Genomic DNA, 23,839 nt, shown 5'->3' with positions numbered 1-23,839 from the left:
AAGCTCTCCTTTCGAGGTCAATCATCCACTCATTCAACAAATACTGAGGACGTACTAGGTGCTGGACAATGCAATTGACTGTTAATCAGAATTGCAATAATAAATAATGTTCCTGGTCGAATTGGGGGAGACAGAGAAGACTATGCAAGTTTAATAACTATATAACAAGTATCTGATATTAGAAAAAATCTGGTATATTCTAAATTTAATTAAAAGGACTATAACATGGAGGGGAAGAGAGAGAAGTTAATCAGAGAACAGCTGTGAGTCACCAAAAGAGTGTTCTGTATTTCTGAATGTATATTTAAACTTTAACTCAAAACCCCAGACAGCTGGCTCACTACTCGCCATTACATCTTGCTCACAACCCCAACCAATCCAAAAGCAACAAGTATGTCTCCTCATGGATTGCCCTCCTCTCCCAAAATTTTGCCTGTTTTATCTTATCCTACCTTTCTTTCTATATTCAGTGTAAAAACTATGCCTTTCTTTCCCAAATTGTCTTTATAAAATTTTTCTTAATTGTAGCTCTAGATGCTATATTTCCAACTGCTATGTAGCCCTGCTGCTGAAATTTGTGGGACTTTGTCTAATGACATGGTCCTTTTCTGACTTTTGCTTTCACCATTTTGTTTCAGAGATCCATCAATCTCGAGTTTGGGTTTAATATATCCCATAAAAATACATATACTGTATTTTGACAAAGTAAGATTCATTTGACATGCCTGATATCAGAATACATTTTACAATGAATGTTTTTAGATCCAATGAAATATGACAACTGTTCAAAGAAAAATAATCTAAAACAAGGTGACAGGCAGGGCATGGGGGATACCATTTGAGACAGGAAGTTTAAGGAAGGTCTCACCAGTAAGGCACCAGTTAGAAGAGTCTAAATGCATCTAAGGACTGAAGACATTTTACCTCTAAGTACTTTAACTGAAGGATATTGGGACACCATTAGAAGCAAGGTCACTGTAAATGTTCCCTGCCTGTCTGTGTGAAAGCAGGAATTCCCTTAACTACCCTCTCTAAAAATAGGTCACAGGACCTTCATGTGACAGATGACCCCTGTATCCAGAGGAAAGAAACACTACACAGAGAAGTCAAGACGAATCTGAACAAATAGACCTTGCTGGACTTCCCTGCTCCCTCTCCCCAGTGCATGCCTTTACTCCAGTCGTAAGTAGTGTTTCTCTGTAACTACTCACTTCTTTCGTTATACTTAGCATAAAATTATGTAATCTTCTTTGGACCTTTGAGTCTTCATTTCTGAAGTCTCCCATGTACTGGAAAACTTTCTTAAATAAATTTGTGAAATGGAGGTGGTAAAGATCTTGCCCAGTATAACAAGACCCTGGAATCGATCCCTAGGAATGCCAAAAATAAATAAATAAAAATAAATAAATAAATAAATGTGTTATATTTTTCTCTTGTCAACCTGTCTTTCATTATAGAAGTATGATTTTTGTAATAGCTGAGAAAAAGCATTATTTCTTCTCCTGTGCATATGTGTATGTTTGTGTGTACATATGCATATATACATATATATATATATATATACACAAACATATATACTTACATAGAGGTAAATTGAAATTCACATATCATACAATTCACCCACTTGAAGCATGCTTTCAATTGTTCATAGTATATTCAGAATTGTACAAACACTACCACAATTTTAAATATTTTATCACTCTGAAAAGAAAACATACATGCATTGACAGTCATCGCCCATCTAGGCAAACACCAATCTAAATTCTGCTTCTGAAATTTGCCTATTTTGGACACTACATAGGAATAGCATCATAAAACATTTCTTACTTTGTTATTGGTTTATTTCACTTCCATAATGTTTTCAAAGTTAATTCTTTTCACCTAGATCTCTTTTTATTTCTCAATAATATTCAATTTTAGAGTTACACTAAATTTACCTTGTCCTCTCATCAGTTGATGGACATTTGGATTGGATCTACATTTTGGCTATTATAAATCAGTCTTCTCTGAATATCAATGTATCAATTTTAAGGTTGTACATGCTTTCAAATCTCTTAGGTTTATTTCTTGGATTGAAATTGTTGTATAACATAGCAACATTTTAGTTTATCTTTTGAGCAAATGCCAAAACATTTTCCAAAGGTATTATACCATTTACCTTCCCATAACAACGACTGATCCAGTGTGTCCACATCTTCACTAACATTGTTAGAAGCTGTGCTTTTTATTACAGCCATCTAGTAAGTGAAAAGTACTATCTCATTTTGGGATATTCAGTTCCATTTCCCTCATGGCTTATTGTATTGCACTAGCATTCATGTGTTTATTTGGACACCTGTCTTCTTTTGTGAAAAGTGTATTCAAATATTTTCCACTTTTAAGAGGAAATATGTTAATTTCACTAGTTATTAACTTATTAATTATTTATGAATATATTAATGTATTGTGTTTTAAGAGTTCTTCACATATCACAGGCAAAGTTGTTTATAAGATATGGTATTTGCAAATATTTTTATGAAGCGATGTTTAGTGATGTGACATGGGAAGTTCCCTGTAGGAAGCAAAAGATCTCCCGGTATTCCAAATTCTGTTAGGCACCTGTGATTTTTTTTTTTTTTAAGTAAAGACGTCATTTTAGGGTTTGAACAGAGTTTAATATTCTGTTGCAATCAAGCAAAAGGTATTAAGCTAATATTTTGGAACAAAATGTTTCCCTGACTCATTTATGTACTTATTTCCTTTTTGACCAAGGACTCAAGCGTGTGTCCCACTACGGGGAGTCTCTGCAAATCTCCAATACCAGGACAGGAGGGTCAGGACTCAGGTTCAGCTCAGACCACCTCATTTCACAATCTTGACTTGTCCCTGAAATAATTTCAGTGGGTCTGTCATTATTTCAGTGGGTCTTCAAAGATAACCTGATTATTAGTGAAGGGTCAGCATGCTTACCTTGATGACAACATATATCCAGTCTTGAATAATTAATTCAGTTATTCATAATGCATGGCAAAAGGATGAATCTCCAGGAAGACACAGGGTTTCCCTGCAGCCCTTCTGAGCAATGCCCATCTCATGCTGGGGTTTAGGTAAATGAAAGGGAAACCACCCCGTAACACAACAACACTCTCTACTTAGAATCCATTTGCTTGTAAACTGATTGTTCTGTTCTTAGAAATTCATAAAGGGCATCTAATAGTGTTTTTTCTTTAAATATATTAGACTTTTAATATTCATAGTGCTGAGAATCAAACCCAGGACCCCACTGATACTAGGCAAGGGCTCTACCACTGAGCTACATGCCCAGCTCGAGCTCATAGTCCTAAAACAGAAATTCCATAGTGAGAAATATAAACCCTCTGAATACAAGGTGTCTTTTCAAGTCTGTAGCTTCAGTGAGATCCCAGAATGTTAATGGAAGAAAGAAGAGGCATGAACATTGCAATAAAGAGATGGGGGTATTTGAGTGCCTGTGAGTTGTTTTAAGGGAAAGAAAAAGAATGTTACATGTCTCTCAATCTGCCTAAGGGACCTAGAAATTAAATTTAAATAAATCCATTTGGTTAAAGAGCAAATGTGATAATTTGTATGTTTGCTTTACTTTTTATTCTCTTGATTCATTTCCAGATGAAAGGAATAACAAAACTTGTGAGAATCTTCAACCATTCGCTCACTATTAATAGATGTAAAAATTCTTAGAAAGAAATATTAGAAGAAGAAATGAGGGAAAGGTGGAAGAAAGAAGAGTGAGGGAAAGTGAGAGGGGAGGAAGGAGGAAGGCAGCCATGAGACCATCCAGAAATGGGTATTGAGGGAAAACAAAAACACCTGCAGGTATGTCATCTCCTTGAAGCTTCAAACTGCTCTTGGAGGTGGATCTTATTGACACAATGTAGAGACAAGAAAGCTCAAGTTCAGAGAGGTTAAGTAACTTGATTCAAGTTCACTGCTAATAAGTACCCAGGTGTCATTGTCCCAGGAGGAAAACAGAAGGTCGATGAACTGTGAACACCAATCAAGGTGGAGCACGAAAGCATTGATTTTCCTAAGTGCTGCCTGCCCTTGACCACTATGCTCACTAAGACGTCACCCTGAGGCAGCAATACAGCTATTTCAGGGCCTCTTCCACACTGTGAACATGTTTTCTATTTCGATCTGCCCTCTTCAATAAGTCATTGCAAACCATACTCTGATTTCTGTATTTGCCTGCCTCATATCTGTACTTTCAAACTATCTGATGGTAAATTTAGGTGTCATACAACAGTTTGTACAAGTTCATGTTTATGTGTATTTATAAGGGGAAATCTCTCCAATATCAACTTTCTTTGCTCTTTTCCATGCTCTATATTCTTTCCAGAAAGTTCTCTTCCTTCAGTGCATAGTAATGTCCTACTGACATTTCAGAATCTAGTAGCGCAAGAGTCCTTTCCTCAGAGAAGCCATTGTTTACCTTTTGTATTTGGCGAAATTTCTTTTTCCTGCTTCCCACAGCACCTTATATTTCTTCTATATAAAAATCTTCACCATTACAATGTTACATGTATTGAACTCAATTAGTTGCATAATGGTTATATCAAACTCCATGAGGGCAGGTTTTTCTCATGAGTGTATCCCAGATGCCTAGTGATGGGCATTCAGTAAGTAATTGTTGAAAAGAGAGACAGAGAGGAAAGAGGGAGGAAGGGAAAGAGAGAAGAATGAGGGAGGAAGGGAAATGGGAAATGAAATAGTTAGTAAGGGAAAATGGTTTTGTAGTTAAGAAGTTAGATTCTCAGCAGGATTTTATGAAGAACTTCAGGGGAGGGCAGATATGGTTGCAGCACAGAGTACAGCATGAGAATACTGGTATTGAGATTAGAGAAGGAAAAGAGTAGGTGAGAAAAAAAAGTCAGGGTGAGAGTAGAAGAAGCCCCAAATAAACTTTATTTACCTCAGAGTTCAAACTGATGTGGTAACAGTATGCACACTGCCTACCATATTGAATAGGGTGAAGTGATGAGTTGCGATGCTTTCTTGGCCATCTTCTGCAAATAAAACCTAGATTTTCAGTTTCTTCCCAAGAACTCCAAAGTCCAGCCCAGGGCCCTTTGCTACTCTGTTTTCAACAGTGGTCTTGCCGCCTTTCTACTCGACATCTAACAGCTCAGTCATTCTGAGCTAGGAGCAGGTTGGCAGTAGATGGTTTTCTAACCCAATGTGTTAGTTTTATAATAGGCTCTCAACACAGTTTCCATCTGTTTCAGGACAGAATGATCTGATCTGATTTATTCCGATTTTCCTCCAAAAAACAGCTTCAACCAGGAGAAGATTTTAGTTTTGCTAATCTCTAAAGGATAAACATAAAAAGAATATTAAAATGAGAGTAAAATATATACATGTATTTTACATATGAAAAAAAAGCTCAAACCCAGAAATGTGAATTTGCTAAATGTCCCACAGCTAATCATAGCAAGTCTCCTAACGTCTAGTCCAAAACCAGATCTTCTGCTCCAAAATAACTCTCTTAGCAATTTAAGGACAAGTAAAGGCTTATTATACTGGTTCTCATTTATGCTCAATCTTGATACCTTAAACATGTAAAAAAAAAATTCTAAAACTGGATCCATTAGATCCAGGAAGCTCTGCTGGATATATGTGTTCTAGATGAAGATCTGTAATCTTTTTCTATAAGGTCAGAGAATAAATAGTTTTGCTTTTTGAGACATAGGGCACTTATCATGACTACTGATGTTGATAATTCTCCAATTTATTGTCACTGGCAATATGTAAACTGATCAACTTTCGCTTACTATTAAAAGATAATTCCTTTAAAAAGGATAAAATAATTACTCTTATAAAGATACAAAATGAACATGAGTTAAAGATTAAGCTCATCGACGTAGTTAGATATTCTTAAAACAATTGTGATTAGGGAAGGATAATCTGTAAGGTTGTTGTTTTTTGCCTATGCTTTGGAAACTTCTTTAATATTAACCACAAGACTGTCATTATAGCCTGAAAAAAAAATGTATATAAACCCAGCCTTCCCCAGAATAAAGTGGGATTGATTGCACCAGAAAAAAAAAAAAAAAAAAAAAAAAAAAAGATTTTATTTCCCTCCTAGGAGCGAACTAAACAGGTATTACAACCATTCAAATGAGAAGTCAAATAGAATCATTTGTAGATCAACAATATTGAAATGAGTCTGTGAACTGTCTTTCCCACAGGGAGAAAGGAGGTTTGTCCTTCCATTGACAGGCTCTATTTTCATGCCTATACACAAGAGTTATTTTTGATTTGTTCTCAGTTACTTATAAACTGAAGTTGTAAACTAGCTCCCACAGAATCCAGAATCAGGAGAGTGTACTACAGACAGTGCTTTGTCCCTGAAGCACCCTACATGACAGAAACATGGAAGATTGGAGACCTCCATTGTCTACCTGCACACTGAATTACCTAAAAGAAAATACAGAATATAACGGCTTTTTCTCACTTGGTAATAACCTGCAAAGGAATAGAGAGCATTTCTACCGGTTAATATTGCAAGAAACTAACATATAATCAAAACTGCTTTAGAATGGACTCTGCTGTAGGCTTCAACTGTGGACACCCATGAAGGCTGTAATCTTCCCGCATGGTGTATGCCACTTCGAAGTTGCAATCAGGATCACCTCATGCATAAGACAGGAAAAATAAAAGCTACTAATTTTAAATCCCTTGAGTTTCCTGAAGATCCAACCAGACAGTAGATATGAAAAGCTTGGAAATTAATAAAGCACCAGAATAATTATGCAAAGGACCCATGCACATAAAGCTCTGATTTAAATTGCTGGGCTGGTGACTGATGGCTTCGAGCTTCTTGTTCTAGCTTCAATTCAATTTGTTCCCCATCAGTGCCTGCCACCTAGGTAATTTGGGAGCAGATGGTGAGAGGAATGGAGGATGTTCCATTCAGAACTGCCGCCTACCTGCCTCTCACTCTGGGCCATAGGATCCTCCCTGTGTACTCTCTAATCCCTCATCACCAGCCCAGAAAAATGATCTTTATTGCTCATGATATAGTCCTTATTGCCTAATTAGAGGCACTGGGAAGAAGTGGGAGATGACTTCACTTGAGTTCATTAGGAAATAATATATCAGGTCTTGTTTAATTATAACTGAATTACTACCACCTATTATAGAGCAGAACCTTGCTGGAATGATAGAGGGTGGCAGAGCTGTGAGTCTTCCATTATTTGAAAGCCAGCATTAGCTCAGTGGGAAAGGGGAGATTGCTCATCTGAGTTGGAGTTGCAACACACACATTGGCAAAGGGTTTTTATCTAATTGTGACCCTTTTAATCACCAGATAATATAATCAGTGTCACATGCCATTCAGCTAGTCACTTTTTGCAGCTGCTGAGCATTCCAGTGGAAGGAAAATGCTAATTCCCATTGCTGGCAATTGCTTCTGAATGGCACAGAAAAATACCTCACTTATTGTCTCTAACTGCTTAATTGCTGGGCATAATGTCTTGCACTTAGAGGGAGGACAGAATGGATTAAACAAGAACATAACCTCCTTGCAGGTATAAAGCAAAATTAGGATACTCCCTTATTTAGTCCACATCCTACTTAGTAGAATAACTTGTGCTTACTTATTGCTATATTCATACATTTGACAATTTATTGTTTCATGTCTATTATGTGGTCAGCACCATTTTAATCTTTTTCAGGGATACAGGGTTGAATAATATTTATACACCAGTAGCTCACTCTCAAAATAAGAAGATACTACACATATGTGAATATGTGTCATGTGAGGTAAACAAGGAGGTTTAAAAGAGCAATTCAGATGATGAAAGTTTCATTGGAAACTTGGAATTTATATCATTATTAATTAAAGAATGGATAGAATTTAGACATCAGAGGTTGGGGAAAAGGCATTGCAAATAAAATGGACATTGTACAGATCTGATAACAGATCTGTAGTCATGAATCAGAGCATTTTGCATGCAGTTTTAAATTACAGAAAGTATGGTGAAGAATAAGTGTTAAGGTTAAATATGACACAATAATTTTACTGGACTTTGGTTCTTCATTTTTGCTTTGCTCAGATATCTTTAACCTGTTGCAATCACATATTGATTTCCCTCTGTAATATACCAATTATATATAAACTAGTGGGAATGTATATAAATCAAGGAACATTGTTCTTCCCTAGCCATGGGATCTTGCCCTCCCTGAGCTCTGGTATGTCTACTTAATCTAAGTTGGCTAAATCTATCTTCTTTCTAAAATCTTTAAAACTTAAGCAGAATGACAAAGAATGGTACCCAATCATGATAGGTTGACCGTGGATCCCAACTACTATTATAGGTTTCCAAGGCTGAATTTTCTGGGAGCTATTCATTTTGGAACCAGACTTTATCTTAATTTACTACATTATCTTTGTAATTAAATTATTCACATATTGTTTATAAAGAGTTCATGCTCTATTATAATCCATGTAGATCTTAAATGCTATTCTATTAGAAGATAGGCATCACTCTACTTTCATGCCATCAAAATTTGGGGCAATCCTCTCAATTTGTATTTTTATCATGAAGTCCTCCTACCGCACATGCCTGTATTTCTACTGTAGCTAATGGGACAATCATTCTAGCCTATTAGTTTTTTTCCTCAAATCTAATCAATTTATACTATATTTATTTTAAAATCAATACAACTTCAGTATCTCCATTTTTTTTCCAATCCACTGAAGTAGAACAAGTGGCCAAAATTCTTCATCCAAGTCACCCAGCTAGCATCTCCTTTCCCCTGTCCATTCTTCATGTAGCTACAAAGAGACCATGCTTGTCTTCTCCCAGAGACTCTCCCATCCCATAGCTGCTAGATCAGACACCAAAATTCCTATTGTGCATTTAAATTACAGAAGGAATGGAGATCAGAAGTTAATGGTGTTGAATCTGGAAACATTCTGCCTGAGCTCAAACTCTGAGCAGGAATTTCCTAAGAAACTTGGGTTGTTTCTAAGAAATGAATTCTCCAGATAAGGGAGGAGTCTATGGTCAAATGCAATGGACAGATAGAAAAATGAGGAAATACTCCATGGAGCAAAAAAACATGTTAAGAATCTGATTCTGTGTTTGAGAACAATGTGAAAAACTAACTTGATATAAACCCATCGGGAATGACCCAAAGAAAGAGAGAGACACACACATAGATACAGGCAGAGATTCAGCTCACAGGATTGCATGTATGCTCCTTCATACCTAGCTGGGTTCCTTATCATTCTTATCAGTTGAAATGTTTTTGACAACTCTATTGAGGTTGAATTTCCATATCATAAAGTCATCTATTTAAACAATTAATTTATCAAGTTGAGCAGCCATGATCAATTTTAGAACATTTTCATCACCTCCACAAGATTCTCCATATCCATTTGCAGTTAATCTCCACTCACAACCCCAGCCCCAGAAAACCACAAGTCTATTTTCTGTATGTATAGATTGGCCTCTTCTGGACCTTTCATATAAATGGAATTGTATAATATGTGGGTTTTTTTCCTGGATCCTTTCATTTAGTGTAATGTTTTTGAGGCTCATCTCTCTATCCACAGTTCACCCCTTTTTATTGCTGAATAGCATCCTCTTGTGAGAAGGATGTGCCATACTTTTCTAGGCTATTCTCTAACCAATGGATAATTAGGTTGTTTCCATTTAGGAGCTATTATGAATAGTGCTGCAATGAATATGAACATGAAAAAAAATCTATTTTATTGAAAATGTGTTTTCATTTGGGTACATACCCAGGAGTGGAATTGCTGAACTCTGTGGTAAACTTATATTTATCTTTTTAATAAACTGCTATGCTGTACAAAGTGGGTGAACCATTATATGACACTTGCATTTTATCTTAAAAATAAGCATGCAAACACACACACAAAACCCTCTTTACTCCAAGGCATTAAAGTGGGGCCAAAGAAAATCCATACACCTTTTATTTTAAAACAGTATGGATTGGAAAAGTGACTGTTGAGTTAATTAAAGGTTTCATAGATAGAGGTGGGGGTGGTGTAGCAGGAGAGATGGCAGAAATATTATACAAATTCTTTCTGTCATTCCATAATATTAGAAACTTTAACTTTTGAAAAACTTAATACTTCTTAGAATCAGGAATGAGTTATAAGCCTCACAGTTTGTCAGTGGCTCTTGTTGCCTGCTTTCTTCCATTGAGAAAGATTCTGCATCTAGATATTTGTGCAGACTCAATGTGGAAGACACTAATTGACAAGAACTGCCCTAGTCTGAAGGCAAGGAATATGTTTTGTTATTTGAGCTATTTATTTGCTTTTCTATATTGGGGATTGATGTGTTTCCTATTAGATAAAGATGAATTCAAGGAAAACTAACTTTAAAAACTTGTTGTTATAACATATAATTCCTTGTTCCACAGGAATGAATTATGTTTTAGTCAGTGTTTTCACTGCTATGACTAAAAGACCTAACAAGAACAATTTTAGAGGAGGATAGTTTATTTTGGGCTCACTGTTTCAGGGGCCTTATTCCATAGACAGTTGGCCCCATTCCTTAGGGCTCAGGAGAGGAGGCAGGACATCATTGGAGAAGAGTGTGGCAGAGGGAAGTGGCTCACATGATGATCAGAAAGAAAAAAGAGGCGGGAGAGGGAGAGATAGAGAGATAAAAAGAGAGAAAGAGAGAGAGGGACTGGGGATATAGCTCAGTTGGTAGAGTGCTTGCCTCACAAGCACAAGGCCCTGTGTTCAATCCCCAGCACTGCAAAGAGAGAGAGAGAGAGAGAGAGAGAGAGAGAGAGAGAGAGAGAGAGAGATACTCCACTTGCCAAATAAAAAACATATACCCCAAAGACACGCCCCCCCCACTGACCTCCCCTCTTCCAGCCACACCATACCCACATTCAGTCACCACTCAGTTAATTCCCATCAGGGGATTAATTCCCTGATTGGGTTAAGGCCCTCATAACCCAATTGCTTCTCCTCTAAACCTTCTTGCATTGTCTCACATGAACTTTTGGGAGACACCTCATATCTAAACCGTAACAAACTGCAAGGGGTCTAATTTGGGACAGCATTACGGTAGTGTTGGGGCCAAGTCTCCTTAACACTATTGGATGCTTCACAAACGATCACGTGTGGCACCATTTTTCTAGTTTCAGGTCTTGTTGACAAGTGTACTGTGTGATTTTTCATCCAGAGTTAAGTGGTTTTCTGTTTGTCTTCCACTTAGATCTCCAGCATCTACTGCCAGCTCTTTCTGTTTAGCCTTGTCTTGACAATATTAACCAAAGGGGAGGGGTTATGAGGACAGAGTGCCCATATAAAATCTTTTCTTTTTCTTCTTTTTTTTTTTTCTTTCCTTTTTTTGTGGAAGGTGGAGAGTGGGCCCCAATCACAGATCTCTAGTGTTACACAAAAAGAGATTTACAGTTGGACCAGCTCCTCTCACCCACTGTGGTGAGCCTTCTCTTTTACAACCATCAGTATTCTCAAGGCAGCTGAGCATGATTTGTAATTACAATGGAAACGCTGGCTCCAGGGCAGGAAATGTGCATGAAATATAATGCACCTGAGAGCGGCATTAGAAGGAAGTGCACCAAGGCTTCAGAACTCGCCAGGTGGTAAGCCATCTTTCTGGAGTTTCCTTTCTACTCACCATTTTCAGGTGACCTTTACCTAGTCACTTTCCTTCCCAAGGTGCTCCCTAAGAGGGGATGATGGGCTTGCTCATTTGCTCACTTGGGACAGCTTTCCTGGCTGTATGTGTTCCTGTAGACAAAGATTGCAGAAAATGATAATCCTTTCACTTTAAGAGCAAAAACAGCTAAAAGTGGGAGGAAGTGGCTATGAGGAAAGAGAGAGAGAGAGAGAGAGAGAGAGAGAGAGAGAGAGAGAGAGAGAGAGAGAGGGTTATTAGATGATTCCCTATCTCTCTATGTCACCAATAGCACAGCTCTTCTCGGTGACAAAAATTGAGGCAGTTAAATCATTTCCCTACTAAGAAGCATAAATAATGTATAACAGGAGGAAAAACATTTTTAAAATCCCCTCAGTAGTTTTCCAACTTTAATGTGCACGTGAATCACCTGAATATTTTGATAAAATGCAGATTTCAATTTAGTGGTGTAAGAACTGAAATTCTACATTTCTAACAAACTCGAAGGTATTGTCAGTGCTGCAGGTCCGAGGACCAGACTTTGAACAGTAAGTTTCTGCCATACTATTCCCTTTCCCATTTTTTGGTAGTAGGGTGGAGAAATGGAACTCAAAAAGGTATGTGCAAGTGATTTAGTCAGGAGGACCTAGACAGCTCAGTGGTAGAGTAAGCGTAGGCCCAGGTCTCCTTGCGATTCCTGATTAATCCAAAAGGAGCAGCATGAGGGGACTGAAGGAGCACTCACAGGAAGTGAACATGGGGTTGAATAGATACAGGGCCCATTAGAATATGATTTCAGCAAACAGGGTCAAAGTGGGGCAGAGTGAAGACTAGATTGTATGTTTCATTGTTCATCCTGCTGGGGAATGTTAGAGAGATAGAGTGTTTGCCTGGAGCTGGATATTCTACCTTCAATTAGAAACAGGTTTCAAGTAAATAATTCTACTTGTTTGCTGCTGCCACACTCAGTTTTACAGTAGGTAGGTCTAGAATGCTGTGACAACAGCTTCTAGCTCTGACATTTTGTACTTCTCCAATGAATTTAAATCTGCCAGAACTAGGTGATTAGTGATTCACTTGATTTTTGTCTTCTTTCTTTCTTTTTTCCTACTTTTTTTTTTTCTTCTTCCTTTCTGACTCCAGGGTGTGTAGTATCTGACAGAGTGAAGGGGGGAAAAAAAAAGAAGACTAAGGGCAAGACAACACCTTTTTGAAATGTGTACTTCTTACTTAACTGTTTTCTGTTCTCTACAGAAAAGTATGGTAAACATGTCTAACATAGATATTAATCAATAAGCTTATGTTCAAATTATCTATATGAACAGTTTAATAAAGGCTTGGGCAACTTTACCCAAGGATTGGAATTAGATGATGTTATCTGTATATGGTGCATTCTGCATTTCTGTTGAATATGTACATCATAAAAATGCTAATATCAACATGCCCTTATTAAGACCCACCACATTTTCATGCTTGCATCCATAACTCTCCAAGACTGCAACTGAGTGAGGAAATTGCTGGCTCTACTATAACATGCAGAGAAGTGTATTCCCTGTACTTTTTAAGTATTCTTCTTATTCTTGGGCTATCACTCACAGAAGCCATATTTTTTTCCTCACTAAAAGAAGAAAGTTACGCAAATCTATTATCAACAGTTTCATTTTATTATCATTGTATTTTTAATGCCTGGCTTAGTTAATGAGATTTGAAAGTCTTATAATGAGAGCATTTTAAATAGCATTCATTAACAGAGATTTTTCTACCACATTCAGAAAATTACATGCTAATAAAATAAGAATATGATTTGAAAAATTTCTAATACAAATTGATTTTTATATTAATGATTTCAATATCCAATCCTGGGAAAGGAGAAAAACTAGTTTAGTGTATAGATTAGATATGAATGAAAATAAGTACTATGCTGGGCCCCTGCTCCCCATACAACCCTGTTTTAGACAATAGTGTTAGATGTGGTTCCTGCCTGTTCAGGATTAACTGTCTAATTAGGAGATGACTGACATACGTGAGATATAATATGGTTAAATTACTGCAGTATTGTGTTGTCAGTTCATCTGGAGATCTAGGAAAGCACTGGAACTCAAAAAACTTACACCAAGAAAACAAATAACCCAATTAATAAATGGGCAAAGGAACTGAACAGGCACTTCACAGAAGAAGAAAAACGATTGGACAACAAATATATGAAAAAATGTTCAATATCACTAGCAATCAGAGAAATGCAAATTAAAACTACACTGAGATTTTCATTGCAGTCAGAATGGCAATTATCAAGAATGCAAGTAACAAAGTTGGTGATTTGTGGGGGAAAAGGCACATTCATACATTGCTGGTGGGACTGCAAATTGGTGCAAGCACTGTGGAAAGCAGTATGGAGATTCCTTAGAAAATTTGAATGAAATCACCATTTGACACTGTTATCCCACTCCTTGGCATATAGCCAAAGGACTTAAAATCAGCATAATATAGTGATGCGGCCATATCAATGTTTATAGCAGCCAATTCACAATAGCAAAGCTATGGAACCAACCTGGTGCCCTTCGACAGATGAATGAATAAAGAAAATTTGGTACATATATGCAATGGAATATTACTCAGTCATTAAGAAGAATGAAATTATAACATTTGCTGTAAATGGATGGAACTGGAGACTATCATGCTAAGTGAAATAAACCAATACCCCCCGCAAAAAAACAAAAGTTGAATGTTCTCTCTGGTATGCAGATGCTGATTCACAACTGGCAGGGGTTGGGAGTGGAGTGGAGGTTCACCAGATTGGACTGGGCAGATTTGAGGGAAGAAAAGGGGTAAAGAAGTGGGAAAGACAGTAGAATGAATTGGACATATAACTTTCTTATGTTCATACATGAATACACAACCAGAGTAACTCCACATCATGCACAACCACAAAAATGGAAAGTTATACTCCATGTATGTGTGATATGTCAAAATAATACACTCAACTGTGTGGTCTAACTAAAAAAAAAACAAATAAAAACTATTAAAAAAAAAAAAAAAGAAAAGCAGTGGACCAAGAGCAGTATCATTTATCTGATTATCTCCAGTTACAAATAATTTTGTTTGTCTTTGTTTTCACATTGAAAATAGACTCCCCATGGTTGTTATCAATATTTAGAGAAATAAATTCAGAATCAGAACTCCTGGACTCAAGTCCAGGTTTCTGCTATGCAGAAAATTTGCACCTAGCATGAATCTGAAGGAGCCTCATCTTCAAGGAGGAAAGAGTCAACCATAATGAACTTGCTTCCACTGAAATAAAACATGATTTCTTTTGATTGAACAAGAGGAGAGTCAGTTTTGAGGGGAGCACATTAACTGTCAGCAGATTTATTTTATTGTCCAGATACATCTTGATTTATGTCTGAGTATTTTAGTGTTGTATCAGGAGGAAATATGCAAAGCTCTGAAAAGCTATTTCATTTCCCAGCATCTGTAAGACATTGGGATGTGGGCAGTACCACTTTGGTATCTCTTAAGGAGACATTCCTATTTTAAAAAAGATATATTCACCTCTTCACTTCCTGGATACCAGTTCCCAGATACTATGGGCTCTGGAGGAAGAAGGTACTTCTGGAAGATAGAGTAGCAACTGGACAATGTTCTGAGAGAGGTCCCAGTGCCTAAGAGACAATGAAATCTAGTGGAGCTATCAGTAATCAACAACAGAAGGTCAGAGAGAAAAGACATAGGCAGAGACACACAGTAACCTACTGGACAGTTTACTAGACTTGTGGGCAGATACAAAGGCACAGGAGACAACCTAGAGTTTTCCTAGATTAATTAAAAGCGAAAGCATTGTATGATGAGCTTGAAGAAAATGAAGAAGTAGATGAAAAAACACTGAAATCTGGGTTCTTAGTTGAAGCCCCCAGACTCATAAATGAAACCTAGAGCAACCCTGAATGTGTACAGTGTCACAGTGCTGGCTATTCATCTTGTTAGAGCTTCCTAAATTGTTGGAAAATGATTGTTTTGAACCTTTATCTACCTGTATAAGTACTTATTCTTTCAGATTTGAGGTGTGTTTTCTCATTTTCTTAATCACTTTTACTACTTAGTACAGAGGACCACCTATTGCATAATTTATTAATATCACAGTGTCCTATACACATATATATATCCTTTTATCTTTGTATACTTTATCCAATTTTTAGGAGAGATTTTGGTGTTTTTTTCTTTGTCTCAATGCAATATCCCTTTCAGTTCAAGCTTTGGATTGATTTTTTTAAAGTGCCCTTCAGTTTGATCTTAATTTTAATTTAATTTTAATTTTAATTTTTACAGACTGCATTTTGATTCACTGTACACAATTGGGGTACAACTTTTCATTTCTATGGTTGTACACAATGTAGATTATATATAAAGAAAACATATCTAAAATTTAATTAGGGTTTCTGATTATAAACAGTAGGAATCAGTAAGATAACATACTTGGCGGGGGGAAGGAAAGATAATGGAATGAGACACACATCATTACCCTGTGTACATGTATGATTATGCAAACAGAGTGATTCTCCTTCATGTACCACCAGAGTTGTGAAAAGTTGTACCCCATATGTGTACAATGAAACAGAAAAAATTTTTAAAAGGAAGAAAGAAAAGATGAGTAAAAGGGAGAGGCAACTTCAGGAGGTGGCAAATCATTTCTCTCTCTTCAGTTACCCTCTCAGTCATGAGGTGAGAATTAGGTTATGGCATTTTGACTTTATTTGATGACTGAAATTTAATTTAAGGACTGGTATCTGAACACTGAGATTTGTGATGTCACAGCAACTCATTTCAGAATAGCTAGGTTGGTTGTGGAACCAACCCAGATGCCCTTCAATAGATGAATGAATAAAGAAACTGTGGTGTATATACATAATGGAATACTATTCAGCTATAAAGAAAAATAAAATTAAGACATTTGCAGGTTAATGGATGGAGTTGGACAATATCATGCTAAGTGAGATAATCCAAGCTCAACCTTTGTATTGTAATGTGACTTTCACTCCTGTGGTGCTACATTTTTTTTACCATGTTTCACTCTGGGGCCAGTTTGTATCATCCTTTGGTTGAAGTTCCCCAGAATGACTACCCCATCAGTTTTACCATCAGACTTACCTTTGTCTAAGGGAGAGAAGAATATGTCATTTTTTAAATCATAAATGACTCAAGTGAGACTTTGAAAAATTCTTCCATGAGTTTGTTTGAATGGCAGCATATGAGAGAAAACCTATTGCTTTTCAGGTCACAGATCTAAAAGGCTAGGAATATAGTTTTCTGTGGACATTTTATAGTGCACAAAGAAGAAATGAAGTCAAGAGGAGTGAGAAAGAGACAAAGAGAACTGGAACCCTCCAAAACACGCTTTTAGTTCTGGCGGTCCCCAATAGGCTGGTTCCTTAATTTCTTCTGTCACGTCTTTTAGCTTCTCCAAAATTCATTGAAAAACAGCAACAATAATAACAACAACACTGTTATGGTTAAAACCACTCTGAGCTGAAGTTTTGTCTTGTGTGCATTTGTATCTGCTCACAAGTCTAGTAAACTGACCAGCTAGTAACCACACTTAACCATGATTGAGACATCAATTGCAATTCTGCCATTTTTCTACGCTCATTCTCTTATTTTTCCTGGCAAGTGATACCTAGAATGTCACTAATTCAGACAGAATGCTTCCTACACTTTCCATTTGTTGACTAATAATAGTAACAATAATAAACATTTCTCTGCCAGTAGAGGTTTGGTCTGCTTCATTGATCCTGGTTTCATTCTTACATTTTTTTTTTTTCTATCTAGAATGCCATGAATACATCTTGTTTTATTTAGATACTACTGTGAGGTTTTATTCCAATGGAGCAACATGACTTAAAATTTTTTAAATGTTTGTTATACTTCCCATGGACATTTTTTAAGGTATAGCATTTAACTGTAAGGTGATGACTTTGTTATGTCTATTAAACATACTGTTAACTTGCTATGCATTTTTTCCTACTAATAAAGACAACTTTTTGACATACTTTGAAGGAATAGAATGTTGGTTGAACTGTCATTGTTACTCTCTTTAGAACATTTTCCTATTACAGTATAAATAGTTTGGGTATTTAGTCATTTGGATGATAAAAATTCATTTTCTTTTCACATTTCCATAAAGAACATGCATTACTTTTATAATCAGAAAATAAAATATCATTACAGAGATAAAGAATCTTCCTTTATCACTTTATATGGTCTCCATACAAATAGACTTAATAGCATTTTACTCTTTTTGTCTTGCAATTTGCTTTGTCTGCCTGACACTTATTAACTACACAGGTGAAGTCACTTAACCTCACTGGATCTCAATTTCCTCATCTTTAAAGTATGAATATTAAGTTTATCTTCATATGAGCTGTTTAGGAGTGCAAAATGAGAATGTTTCAGTCTGAATATAAGGTCAATTCAAGGCAGGAAAATCTTAAAATTCACAAGAATATTTAAATATCTGTCACTTTTCTGTAGTCCTCCTGAACACAATGCTTCTTCAACTCCAAGCTACACAAACTCCAAGTCAGAGCAGAGCAGATAATTTTATTTCTTTTGACTTAGATAAACCAGAAATATATATATCTAAACATCAATTCAATACCATTTGTTTTCCTCTGTTCTCTAAACCTTCCATTCTCTAAACCTCGTTTCAATTACCCGATTTGAGAGTCTTGACATGATTTGTGTGAGGCTTTAGTAACTCCGTAGGTAGGTTCTAATAACAATTAGAGATATTACTGTAAAATATTTAATCTTTGGTTAACATAGAGTGAATGCTCTGGGTTTGTGGAAGTGGCTGTCTCAGGGGCCACATGCAATTATGACTTGAGGCTCATCTGTGACTTAGGAGCCTGGACATAATGGAAGTTTTGGTTTTCTTTCTAGGCCTGTGCCAAACAGAGCCATATGATCTTAGGGAAAATCATTTGATATTTTTGATACTTTGTTTTTCTAATAAACTTATATTTTTTCCCAACCACCTTTCCTGGTTTTTGAAGACTGTGTGGTCTGATGAATCTGAGGGAGCTTTGCGATTGCATACTTCACACCCCACAGTAATGTCCTTGGAGTGTTTCTATTCCTTAGCTTGAGATCTTCCATGATCAGCATCTTATCACGGTGACTAAATTACTCCTCTATCTCCTCTGAAATCTCTCTCTCATCATACCACTTTACCTGAGGTTTCCCCAAAGTCATCATTTTTGTCTAATTGGGTTCCCTCTGTAAGAAATACTCCTCCCAGGGAACTCTTTCCAGATCCTTTGTCTCAATCTTTTGGAATCTTAGGACTAAGTCCATGTTAACTCAAGTTGAAAAGGACCTTCAGTTTCTAAGGATGAACTCCATTATGTTGTTCCCATTTACATCATTAATCAGTGACCCTGAGCTTATTTATCTCTGTGCTTATTTATATGCCTCAGAAGTTTATGAGTACTCTTTCCCCAGATTGTGTTCTGGAATAAATTTATACAAACTTAAATTTACTTCAGCTATTCATTGAATAGATAAAAATAATAATAATAAAATATATATGCATATATCATATATATATATATTTGGTGATATACATATATGTCACAAAATCATTTTTATTTAAATTGTATTAATTTAAATAATTTAAAATTATCATTTTAAACATAAACTGTGAGGAACTGGATGGGTAGACTAAATAAAGCCTGTGAGAGACAGACAATGCCACAATATATAGTGTAAAAAAAATGTTTAAGATAAAAAAAATTGCTAAATGAATGTTTTCGTCAAGTAAAAGAACCACAAAGTCTTATTATCCTACCAATACAAAAAGAGCTAGATTTTGAGTCAGTAGTCTTTCAAAGAAACCCTTTACATTAAAAAAATGTGCCCATGCAAAGGTCAAAGGTCAAAGATGCTTTGCCCCTTTCTTTCCTGATATTTCTGACGCTAGGGAAAATTCTTTCATTTGACTTTACTGCCATCTGTTGTTCAAAGGAATAAATACATCTCTGTTGTTTTCCAGAGAGTGACCTTAAATCACCTGCTCCTCAAACTGTTGACTCCTGCGTGGACCCCAAGCTACGAATCTACCAAACTTGCTGGGGTGGGGCCTGTGGGGTCTGAAATTTCAATGACTTTCCAGAAAGAGAGGAAAATGCTTGGCATGGGGCTCAAGGGACACGGGCACAGTCACTGTTTACTTCGCGTTAAATTCGTAAAAGTGTTACATCTTAGAATAATCATGGTGTGATGGGAAGAAATGAAGAAAAAAATGACTTGTGGAATGAAAACAAAAGCAGTGAGCTCAGTTAAGATGAGGCAGCTCTTGCAGCTTAAGCTGGTATGAAGGTTGCTGAAATGAAAGCACAAGTTTAAGAAACAGAAGTAAAATCAGTGATCTACACAGGGTGGAGATAGGGAGAAGGAAGCCAGAAGAGTCAACCACAGGTATTGGGTTTCAGTTGCCAAGTGTCCGATAATGCAATTCACCAAAACTTGGAATGATTGTGTTCTTACTCAAACTCACATGCATGCACACATACAGAAAAAAAGTTTGGGAGAATAAGCTCAGTTCAAAGGAAACTGAGTTGATAATACTATTATAATGTGAAAATAGAAATACAACATCATAATATATAATGGGAATATCAGTTTAGAATTTGGGAAAGAAGTCTGAAGTCCTAGATTTGAGAGTCACTCAGACACATGTGGCCGTGAGGAAAATTAAGATCAACAAAAGAAAGTGCAAAGGATAAGAGAAATGTGAGAGAAACCAAGACAGAGGCTTCCCTGATGCTAGGGAAGAGTTTCAAAGTTAGAAGGTATGTCTAATGATGACAAAGAAAAAGAGGCTTCATCTTTAAATAAAAGGACCTTGGCCAATATGTGGGCTGGTGGACTCTTTCCCTAAAGAGAAGATACACTGTCCATTCAAATTAACCATCTGACACTATGTGGTCCAGTATTACCCTTTTTTTGAGACAAGGTTCTACCTAAATTTTCCCTAGAACCAGGAGATTTTCTGGTTACAGCCCTTTAGTGGTCCATTAACAGCCTGCTGTCATCCAAATCAGCCTGTGAGGAAACTATGACAAGAGAGATACAAATAACTATTGAGCAGCTGTCACATCCTGATAACTGTCTCTGTTACTTTGTATGGATTACCTCAAATTCTCTCATTATTACCCTATATTATGAGTGACTCTTTTTAAGGTGAAAAGTGAAGGATCAGAGAAGCCAAATAATTTTCTAAGACCACACAGTCTTATAAATGATCCTTCTGATTTCAAAGTCTTTTCACTTCCCTTTTTAAAAGACTTCCAGAAATTTCTATTACAACAACAGGTAGTACCATTGTCCACAGCTCGAGGGATGAAAACCCATATTAGCCAGATAATTCTGGAATTCTGGGATATTGAAAGCAGAATAGCTGGTCTTTGAGTCACTTATTTCTCTTATCTTCCAAAAACAAAATCCCTCCCCACATCTTATTTGTCTATAACAGCAGTAACTAAGGATTTTACTTTATGTACTCAGAACATGTTATGGTTTGGATGTGAGGTGTCCCCCAAAAGCTCACATGTGAGACCATGCAGGAAGGTTCAGAGGAGAAATGATTGGGTCGTAAGAGTCTTAACTCAGTCAGTGAATTAATCCCTGATGGGACTAATTGAAGTGGTAGGATGTGGTTGGAGGAGGTGGGAATTGAGGCGTGGCTATGGGGTATATATTTTGTATCTGGAGAGTGAAGACTCTCTCTCTGCTTCCAGATAATGTGAGCTGCTTCCTCTGCTACACTCTTCTGCCATGATGTTCATCCTCACCGGGAACCCCAGGAATGGAGCCGGCCTTCTATGGACTACGACCTCTGAACCTGGGAGCCCTCAGATAAACCTTTCCTCCTCTATAATTGTGCTGGTCATATCATTTAGTCCTAGCAGCAAAAAAAAAAAAAAAAAAAAAAAAAAACTGACTAAAACAGAAGAGAATTTCAGTAGAAATACCAGGAGAATGAATACTACCATTTATGAACAAGTGTGTGTTCTATTGCTTCAAATTCAAAGTCCTTTAAAAATGAGCTCATATCTGTCTTTACAGTTAATCTCTTCAATTGGTTGCCAAAGCCTCTCCTTTCTAAGCACAAGACTTAAATTATTATCTTCCAGATTATTTTCTTATGGGGGTCACATTTTTTACTATAATCTTACAGCTCCTATTGCCTCACCATCCCTAATTTCTAAATTTCTTGTTTTCACAATGCCTCAGTTTTATGCTCCATCTCTTCTAAGGAGTTGTCGTTCCCTCATGCTGTATTTATATAGCAACACTGACTTGCAGATAGAAAGTAATTCCATAGATTAATTGGTTATTTTCCTATATACTTGAAATCACAGACGTTTCAATGCTATTTTTATTTTTATTGACAAATATTTTACCTAGAATTAAATGCTGAGAGGATCAGTGTTATAATTTGGATATGAGTTGTTCCTGAAAGTTCATGTGTGAGACAATGCAGTAGTGTACACAGGTAAATGATTATATTATGATAAATGTGACCAGATCTGTGGGTTAACCCATTCAATGGATTAATAGTTTGGAAAGATTAATGTAGTTGGTTGTAATTTTAGGCAGGTGAAGTATGGCTGGAGAAATTATGTCACTGGGGGGCATGCCCTTGGGAATTATATCTTGTCCAACTGGCTCCTCGATTTCTCTCTGTTATCCCACAGCCAGGAACTAAGAGTTTTTCTCCACCATGATCTTCTGTCTCAGTTCTGGCTCAGAGCAAAGAAGTAGGCTCACCATAGACTGAACCTCTGACACTATGAGCCCAAAATATACATTTTCTTCTCTAAGTGGTTCTTGTTAGCTACCTCAGTCACAATGGTGAAAAACTAACACAGTGAGGGACAGTTTGAAGAATTTGGGAATGCATAATACACACATGAACAATCACTGAACCCAGAAAGAGAGCATAGCATCTCTGTCACTTCAAAAATTTCCCTCATGATCTTTTCCAATCAATATATTCACTGAGGCCACCTCTGTTCACATTTCTATTACTATCAATTATTTCTGCTACCACAGTTATTGTTTTGTTTTTGTAAAGATGACTTCAGTACAGTAAAATGCTGTTTATTAAGTATAATTTGATGAGAGTTATTTTGACTAACACTTGGATAACATATTTTTCAATTTATGGGACAATTCCTTAACTGAGAAAGTATTTGTAAGAAACAATGAAACATTTTTTTTTTTTTTATTGACAGAAACTCTTCTTTCACATACATCAGCAAAGTGTGAAGTTTTGTTTGCTTTACATCCTTTCCAACATTGAGTGTTGTTACTCTTTCATTTTGCCATCTTAGAAGGAGGTACTGATATACTGTGGTGTTGATGTGCAGTGTCTTTAAGTGTGCATTAGTTTCCTGTGTTGCTATAACCCACTACAATGAACTCAGTAGATTAAAACAACAGAAATTTACTCTCTCATTAAATCTATTCATTAATTTACATCTCTTTTAACTTGTCTCAGCAATATTTTTATAATATTGAGATTAGAGATCTGACACATCGGTAGTCTGTTTTATCATTAAACATTTCATATTGTCAATGTTATTATAAATATCAGTTGTATTTCAATTTTTATTCATTTGTTGCTAGATTACAGATATAAAACTGATCCTTATAGAGCAATCCTATTTCCTGTAAGCTTACTAAACTCATGTTAATTTTAGGTAGTTTTACTATGAATTTCATCAGATATCCTCCCTAAATGATCTTGCCATCCAGAAATAGTTTAATTTTTTTTGAAACTCTGAATGGTTTTAATTTCCTTTCTTTTCCTCCCTTGTGTTCTTATTAAATTCAAAATAGTTTCTAATTTCCCAGTAATAAATCCCTTCTTACTTATTTGTTATTTAGGAGTATGTTATTTAGTTTCTACATACTTGGGAATTTTCCAGAGGTCTTCTAATTGATATTTACTTAATTCCATTGTGGTTTGGGAATATAGAATTTTATGAAAATTTAATTTAAATTTATCAAAATGTTTTATATCCTAGAATATGGACTAACTTAGTAATAAATGTTATTCTCCTATTGGATGAAATAGTTGATACACATCAATTAGGTCAGGTTGGTTGATAGTGTTGTTAATATCATTT

This window comes from Sciurus carolinensis, chromosome 15, assembly GCF_902686445.1.
Source record: "Sciurus carolinensis chromosome 15, mSciCar1.2, whole genome shotgun sequence".
In the NCBI taxonomy this organism is placed as follows: Eukaryota; Metazoa; Chordata; class Mammalia; order Rodentia; family Sciuridae; genus Sciurus; species Sciurus carolinensis.
The sequence above is the reverse complement of the archived record's forward strand: the minus strand, read 5'-3'. Positions refer to the sequence as shown.